Consider the following 9662-nt stretch of genomic DNA (forward strand, 5'->3'; position numbering starts at 1 on the left):
CACTGTTACACTGCCCTGGCAGTGTAAAAATGGTAAAGAATAGATGAAAGTGTAAAACAAAACAAAGCGTGGGGTCCCCCCTCTACTCCAGCTTAACCCTAGTGCTGCCTGACTACTGCTGGCTCCGTGAAAATCGGGGAAAAAATTTGTGTAGGGTCCCCCCCCCGATTTTCATTTAACCAGCACTAGGCAAACCAGCCAGGGTTGGCGGCACTCTAGCAGTGGGACACGCAGCAGGGGTCCCCCTGCCATAATGACTAACCAACCCTGGACTGTTCAGCCCTGGGCTGGAATCCCTAGGGAGTGGGGTCCGCCGAAAAAAATGAGCGCCCCCCCCCCCCCCTAGAGACCCCCAGCCCAGTGCTGATAGCACTAGGGCTCTTCCTACTACCCCTGGGCTGTGGGTAGTAGGGTAATACCGGCGATAAAGTGTAAAAATAACAAACGGACGCCATTTTCTTTTGTGGAACTACAAGTCCCAGCCAGCCAGGTTGCCCAAAATAGTGTGGCCATGCTGCTGCTTGTATAACTACAAGCACCAGCATACCCACGGCAGCCAGGGCATGTTGGCACTTGGAGAACCACAAGTGCCAGCATGCCCTGACATCCCTGGCTGGCTGGGACCTGTAGTTCCACAAAACAAAAATGTTAAAAAAACACAACACCCTTGTAAACACCACACATATTTAATTAAAAACCTACAATAAACACAGTAACCACCCACATATATTTATTAAAAATAATAAAACCCGAAATACTCACCAAAGAAGTCTTCTTTCTGTACCAAATTGTCCTTGCTTGCCCCAGACCCACATTATTTATTCCTTCCAAAAGTTCTGGCTTGAAAAAGGTCCAAAATAAATTATATATCCAATTGTCCGGCTTGCCCCAGTCCCACATTATTTATACCATCCAAAAGTTCGGCCTTGAAAAATCTCTTCTGGCCTTCGCCCAGGAGGGGCCCCTTGTTGATTGTAGTCTTCTTTTCTTCGGCCAGAAGGGCCCCATATTTGTACATCCCGAATCTTTAGACTTGCTTGCAGAAAAACAAAAAAAGCTGGAGCCGCCGCAAACACCTCCTACCTGGTAGGAGGTCCGTTACGCAATGAACTTACGTTCATTGCGCAAGGTCTATGTACTGTATTAAGCAATTTTCCCACGCTATTGGGGAAATCACCTAATACTGTAAATAGAGCTTACGCAAGTAGCATAGTTCATTGCGCATGCCAACATGCCCTGGCCGCCATGGGTATGCTGGTGCTTGTAGTTATACAAGCAGCAGCATGGCTACACTATTTTGGGCAACCTGGCTGGCTGGGACTTGTAGTTCCACAAATGAAAATGGCGTCCGTTTGTTATTTTTACACTTTATCGCCGGTATTATCCTACTACCCACAGCCCAGGGGTAGTAGGAAGAGCTCTAGTGCTATCAAAATTTACCCTAGTCTCTCTCTCTCTATCTGTGTGTGTATGTTAGGGAATTTAGACTGTAAGCTTCAATGGAGCAGGGACTGATGTGAATGAGTTCTCTATACAGTGCTGTGGAATCAGTGGCGCTATATAAATAAATGGTGATGATGATGATGATGATATCTCAAATATTCTGCCTGAACTTCTGCATCTCAGACTCATGTTCTGTAAACCATCTTGCTGGGTGGAAACCCTGCTCGATTGGGAGCTGCTCTTGGATCTGTTCACTTGGCATGCATACAGGAGAAGGCTGTCTGGGGTTCAGGTCCCAACCACCTTGGTAGAAAGCTTTCGCAGAGCAGCCAGAATCTGCAAGATTGGATGGAGCGCAGTAACAGCTTGGCTTATAATTAACTTTGCTGTTTATAAACCCAAAAGCTTAGCCATGAAATGGAAAAAGAAAATTGGCCAGAATAAGAACTTCAGAGGGATCTGGGGGACCTGAAAGCTTATTTGCTGTTTCATGGCAGGAGATAGGAACCAACAGCTTAGCCAGACACTGCATACTCCCTTCTTGCATGTATACTGTCTTTGAACCTCTATACAAACTACCTCAGGACCACTGTTACATTGCTGATCTGGCCAGAGTTCATTTCTTTTGTTTAACTGGGGAAAGTTCCCATCGGCTGTAATAGTGACTGAGATCTAGTGAGTCCCATAGCGAACTGTGGCAAACAGCTTGGCCGGGTGCCGCGGTACTCTTAGCGTACTTGTGCAGTTGTCATGCAGTTGTCCTGGTAATTGTATCAAGGCCACTAGCAAAACTACAGCTTGGCCAGGAAACATCTTTATACAGCTTGGCCCGGTTAAAGACTAGACTGTATTGAGTATTGTGGATAAGGGATAAAATACACTGGGGTGTTCGTTTTGAGTGTGTGAAGTGTGGTGATCACTTGAGTTTTATTGATTACTGTTGTATCTGTAATAAAGTAACAGTTATATCCTCCGTCTCTCTCTGTTACCTGTGTGATCCCGAACCCTTAGATACTAGGACATCCTTTTGTGCTCTTGCCCAAATGTCCTTGATATCCTGACCGTCCTTTTATCACCAATTATGCTAATCTCCCACAAATATATCCAACCATCGTACACACTGAACTTGTGCGTACATACTACCATATTCAAATCTAGATGTTTCCCAAGAATTGATCTTGTGTGATAAATAAACTATGAGATGTAAATGGTCCGTAAGAGTAATTGCATATACTTTTTTCTTTTGTTTTGTGTTTGGAGTGTTTGGAGTGCTTGTTTGTCCGTAAATCAAATCTGTACACGCATGTATTTCCTTAACTGCTCTCATTAGTCCTAAAACTGATGTTTCCTGACAATTAAATAATGTTAACCATTTCACTGTTTTACCTCATCAACCTACACTATTCCATGCTAACAATAACCCCTTGCATCCTTTGCTCTCAAATATGTCTCATTATGAATATTTGCAATTCATTAATAAAACACACACAAATGTAACAAAATAAATGTATACATTTTTTAATTAAATCAATAACTTTAATATATGTTTTAATGGGTTTTGTTCAATTTTATGCACCAAAATGTGCAGGAGGTGTTGGTTCAGTACATGTAAAAAAAATACTACTTGAATCATCACAAACGTATTACATTTTATAAACATATCTTTGCTCTATGGTTGTAGTTTGCTTCCACAGTTTTCTAGCTCTGCAGATCTCAGAGGTGCTATATTAATATAAATTACCCTAAAGATTAATCTTATTATTAACAAAGTAGTAGCCAGAGGACAGTGTTTTGGAGGCACATACAGATGTATTATGGGAAGGGGGGGTTGCTTTTCAAACAGTTATTAGGCCCATTAACATATACAGCCTAGGCCTAGGCAAATAGAGTATTAGCAAAATATTTATTTGTAAGGACAATAATTTTCTACAGAAACAACACACTAAAATATCGTATTTCACCTCATAATCGTCACCACCGCATAATCGTCGCACCCTTTTTTATCATCAAGAAACAGTTTTTGGATCTTTCATCGCATAATTGTCAAATTACATAATTCTGTTCATCACGCCACTTAAAAGGTAAACAGAGCAGCAATGTATTCACCAGTGGCATGTAAGTCACGTGATATGGTAAGACTTGCATCTACTCATGCTAGTTTTACTGTACAGTTCGTCTGCCAGCGATATCACTACATTAACTTATTATGGATAAATTTAAAAACTATTTTGCGGGCTTCAAGCTGAAAGTGATTGTGTTTGCTGAACAGCATGGAAACAGCTGCGGAAAGACAGTTTTCACTGCAACTTAAGTAACTAGAGATATACAACTTACTGAAGTCCTAAAAACATATATGTTGTCCCGTTAGGATGATGTGACTGTAATTTCCTTACCATGATATTATGTATTGTGCTAATTTATTTGAAAGATTTTAAACATTAACAATAAATGTAATTGGTTCTGCTTTGGTTATGTGTTTAGGCTGCTCTCAGCGCTGTATTTTGTTTCTTTCCAAATAAAAACAATGGCAATGGACTACAATCATCTTATCATTTTAATATCAATTGATGCATTTGGTTTTTTTTTGGTTCATTATTATTGATTTGATTCACTATAAAATAGCAGAATATCAATATTTTGCTATTTTTTTCAATGGCTACAAAAAGTATACATTACATAATTACATTAATATTTATCCAGTTCTTTGTTTTGTTTTTCTGGAAACTGTACTTAAAATATTACATTTAGGGGGCGTGGCCTGGACGCCATCGGAGCTAGTCGTGCTTCAAATGAGCTCCGTGTACTCTACCTCATTAAGTGCTGTTTCCAGACCTCTCACAGCTGGTTTGTGGCTACAGAAAGTTGGGGATAGGGACTGTGAATATCGGTACCCGTGACCAGCCCAGCGCTACCCCGTAAGCAGAGCGCTATCTGACACTCCAGGAGCCACACACGTTTTCCCGCCAATCCCCTGGACCGACGCTGCTGCAGCGGGGTGTGGAATTGAGAGACTGCATAGTGGAGGAAGGTGTCGGGACCCTGCACCTACCGAGACCGCAGCAAACGTGAGACTTGTGCCCTCCTTGGTGTCATCTCTCCCTCTGTGGGAGCTGAAGCTGTCTCCCACGCTGCCGCCAACAGGAAAAAAATTGGACGCCATCTTGCCTGCCTCATACGGGGGACAGGGATCCCTGCAGTGCAAGGTGAGGGGGTAGCAGCCAGACAACTCTGAAACAGCGGTCTGGAGGATCTTGCAGGGACTTACAGCCCACCGCTTGGAGGGGCTGTGTTATCAGCACAGAAGTGCCGTGGGTCACTGGAGAGGCTCTGGAAGGCTGATTCTACTGTGAAGAGGTGTGAGAATATTTAATAATACTACAAATGTAGAATCCTCTGTTTTGTATTTAGAAGTACATGCTTATGGAGCTTCATATTTCCATTTCATTTTAAACAACTACTCTGCCATCGTGTGGTCGTCCGAGAAAGTACACACTGAAGATATTTCTCTGACTCTCCTTTAAACAACTATTCTGCCATCTTGTGGTTGTTTGAGAAATCTCATACAGAAAATATTTCTTGTACTGTCTCGTCAAAACACGGTGCTGCGTATAATGTATAGAGATGTTGTTCTTAACCTAGCGTGAATGGCGACCTAGGCGACTATGAGGAGAAGTGGCCAGCGATGATCACCAAGCGTGCAGTGCCTTTCAGTATCACCCTGAGTCCTTATCATAACCTAACCTGGTAAACTCTCTGATTTGTAGATGGGCAGAGATAGGAGAGGCTCTTCCAAAAAAAGGAGCTACAAGCCTTTCTAGCTCTTCTCAGCGTTCTGAACTGTGGCAATTCTTGAAAGCTCCCAGCTCACCGACAATGTCTGAAAATCAGCAATCACCATCTCCGGCAACGTCAGTTTCCTCTGGTTCACCATCCCTAAGTGCTGGTCAGCGTCCTAATTTTCCAACAGGTTCTCATGATACTAGTGAGATTTTACAGCTGCTCAAATCTCTGCCTACTAAACAAGAATTACCGAGCAAGGCGGACTTTGAGAAATTGGAAATTAAGCTAAAAGACATTGTGCATAAAGAAGGAGCAAACATCCAGGCTGATCTCTCCCGCATCACCTCAAGACTATCGGTTTTAGAAGGAAGTAGGGAAGAAGCAGCTGAGAACCATAATAGTCTTAAAGGAGTGGTTTCTCGCCAAGCCACAGAATTGAAGATGCTACGAACAAAGATGGATGATCTTGATAACAGGGGCCGCAGGAACAACCTGAGGATATGCGGCATCCCAGAGGATATCCCGACTCAAGGTCTAGTTGATGTGCTGACTAAAATCTTCAATGAGATTCTTGAACAAGATCCAAATGAGCTTATTACATTCGATAGAGCTCATAGAGCCCTTCGTTCAAGAGGGGTAGCATCGGATAGACCAAGGGATGTAATATGCAGACTTCCCTACTTTACCCTTTACCCAGAAGGAGGAGATTTTAAACAAAGTCAGACGTTTGGAGAAGGTGGAATTCGATGGGAACACTATACAGATTTTCCAAGACTTATCGTGGCACACTTTGCAAATTCGCAGGATGTTAAGACCTCTTACATCTGAGCTAAGTAAGAATAATATCAGATACCGGTGGGGTTTCCCTATGAGCCTTCAGGTTACTCACCAAGATCAATCATTGACTCTTCGGGAACCCACAGAGTTAGAATCCTTTTGTAAAGCACTTGACATTCAAACGGTTACGCTAACTGAATGGCAATCCCATCACCAGCTACTTTCCCCAAATACATCTTCAGCAGACTATGATAATATGCAGCAGGTGGGAAATCGAAGAAGAATGCCAAGAGAAGACAGAGATCACTTGAAATTAATTGCAAATGCTATTGTGCCATGATATATTTCTAAGTACTTGGACGCTATGCTGTTTTTAATGATCACATAACTGTGACCATTGGTTTCACTGTTAGATTATATCTTATTAGGAGAAAACTTGTGTTTTTCGATCTCCTTTCTCTTCTCTACAGATGGAGCAGACGGAAGAAACTTCTACTGGACTTTGGGTTTGACTGTTTCTATTCATAGTTATTCTCCCATCCATTTTGTAATCTTTTGACATACCATAGAGGTAGCCTTAATGCATTGCGATATAAAGTTTATATAGTTTATAAGGGTGTTTACTAAAATTACACTATCTAGTGTTCTTGGGGTGTATTTTGAGGTACGTTTTTCTATAAGAAAAAGAAAGGAAAAGAAAAGGAAAAATAAGTTTTGTTTTTGAATAGATTTGTTATTTGGTTGTTATCGCTGTCACCAATCCTCTGTGACCCCCTTAAACCGCACTTTTCATTTTGGGCACATGGATGACCTTTTTTCATCCTTCCGTCCACACTTTTAATGTGGTTCGGTTCTTTCTGGTTATTATTTTTGTTTTTTCTTTGTCACCCCTTCCCCTTTCTTCTCTCCCCCTCTTTTCCCATACCTTCTAAGAGTACAGTCAATGTATATTTTTTAAGATGTAATAGAAACTACTTTGCGTGGATAGAAACATCTTCATGGCAATGAAACTCAAGATTTTATCAATGCAAAGGGGCTAAACATACCAGAATAAAGATTGAGAGCCTTGTGGGATCTCCAGGCTGATAAGGTTGATATAGCATTTTTTCAAGAAACCCATTTCAAGCAGGAAGCAGTTCCTTCTTTCTGTAATTATTTTTACCCCCACACCTACTTTAGTAGTAATAGTAAGGGGAAGACTTTAGGTGTTTAGGTGTGGCCATCCTTTTTTCAAAACGTCTTCCACTTTTTAATGTAACAAAACACAGGTTGAAGGAGGGGAGGGGTATCCTACTGAAATGTAAAATCTGTAACCATTCCTTCACTTTTGTAAATGTTTATTTACCTAACCAGGGTCAGCCTGGCTTCTTCAAGAAAATTATGGAGCAGGTGGACTCTCTCCGAGAGGGAATTCTGGTGGTTGGCGTGGACCTGAACTGGGCTCTTCACCCAGAGCTAGACTCATCCTCCAAGTCGCACAGATACTCAGACAAACTGTATTCTAAGGTAAGGCGCACCCTTCATACCCACCAGCTGGCTGACGTTTGGTGGCTACACCACCCCTCAGACAAGGACTACACTGTCTATTCCCACCCTCACGAAGTCTACTCGAAACTGGACTATTTGTTCCTGTCACATAGGCACCTGCATTTGGTACAAGATACGGTAATTGGCCAAACTACCTGGTCAGATCATGCTCCAGTCTTCCTTACGTTACACTTAGATAGCCCTCATAAGAAGCCCTGCATTCGGAAACTTAATGAAACTTTGCTGTAAAATCCATACTGTAAGACCCAGATTGAGAACACGATTAAGGACTACATCTCACACAATGACATCCCAGAATCTTCTAAAATTTAAGTTTGGGAGACACATAAGTGTGTTGTGAGGGGGAAATTGATCCAGCTTGGTTCATTTATGAAAGCTGAAAGACAAAGGTCTAAGACCTCCCTTTTGAATAAACTTAAATTATTAGAGACGAGACATAAGACATCTCTATCGAAAATATCTTGTCTGAATTAACAGAAACTAGAACAGCTCTTAACAATCTTTTGTCAGATAGAATTAAATTAGGTATGCGTAAATGCCGAAGTCGCTTCTTTCAATGGGGTAATAAACCGGGAAGGATGCTTGCCAAGGTCCTTCGAGCACAAAGAGCTACCACGTTTTTTCAGACAATTTCTGATGAAAAGGGGACTAAGCACAACACTAGTCAAGACATTGCAAAAGCATTTCATATGTACTATTCCAAATTATATAACCTCTCACAGGATGTTAAGGACACTCTCCTTAAGAAGAGAGCAAATACTGCTTCCTATTTAGCTGATATTGGCTTTCCCACTCTCTCAGATCCAGAGAAGGATATGCTTGATGCCCCTTTTACCTCTTTGGAATTAATAGAGGCCATGAAATCCACGCCATCTGGAAAAAGCCTGGGTCCAGACAGATTTACTATTGCATATTACAAAACTTTTAAGGACATCTTGGTTCCCCTAATGCTACAGGCCTTTAACGCGGTCTCTGAAAAGGAAAAATTTACGATGCATGCTTCAGAAGCCCATATCTCGGTTATTCCTAAAGATGGGAAAGACCCTTCTAGATGTCCAAGTTACAGGCCAATATCGCTCCTTAATGTGGATGTCAAGCTTTATGCTAAACTCATTGTCAACAGGTTGAAATCTATATTACCGAGAATAATTGACTCTGATCAAGTGGGGTTTGTACCTGGCCGGGAGGCTAGGGACAATACCACCAAAGTTCTTGATATAATTCACTTGGCTTCGAATTCCTCCACCCAGTCTATATTGCTGTCAACCGATGCTGAAAAAGCATTTGACAGAATAGACTTGACTTTTTTAAGAGGTATACTTACCCATATGGGCCTAGGTCAAACGAGTATTCACAGAATACTTGCACTCTATCACTGACCCACGGCTAGAATAAAGATAAATGGTGATCTTTCGGACCCTGTTATAATATCTAAGGGCACGAGACAAGGTTGCCCTCTATCGCCCCTTCTTTTTGTTCTATGCATGGAAGCACTGGCGAGGGCAATCAGGTTTAACCCAGATATCTCTGGAATCAGATTGGGTAACTCAACCTACAAACTTGCTCTTGTTGCTGATGATTTGTTAGCAATAATTACTAACACAGTAATCTCAGTCCCTAATCTGGTTTTAGAGTTCCATAGATTTGGATTTTTATCGAACTTTAAGATTAATTATTCTAAATCTGTTGCATTTAATCTTACCACTCCCCGAACCACATTAAGTATTTGGGAGTAAACATCACCAAAGACCCTTCCCAACTATTTGAGATTAATTTTCAACCCATATACAATGTACTTCGAAAAGATCTGAGAGAGTGGCAGGGAAAGAAATTTTCATGGATTGGTAGAATTAATATTGTTAAGATGAACGTTCTGACCCTGCTGATACACATACCATACAAGTGGTTCTCAAACCTGAACTGTTTAATCAAGAACTTTGTGTGGGGGGGAAGGAAACCTCACTTTAAGCACGATATTCTATTTAGCCGGAAACAACTTGGGATCCAACTCCCTTATTTTGAGTCCTATTACGATGCTGTTATGCTTAGTAGAATACTTGATTGGACAAGAGTTAAAGCAGACAAGCAATGGGTCTCAATAGAGGAATGGTCTC

Source organism: Mixophyes fleayi, chromosome 6 (assembly GCF_038048845.1).
Source record: "Mixophyes fleayi isolate aMixFle1 chromosome 6, aMixFle1.hap1, whole genome shotgun sequence".
NCBI lineage: Eukaryota > Metazoa > Chordata > Amphibia > Anura > Limnodynastidae > Mixophyes > Mixophyes fleayi.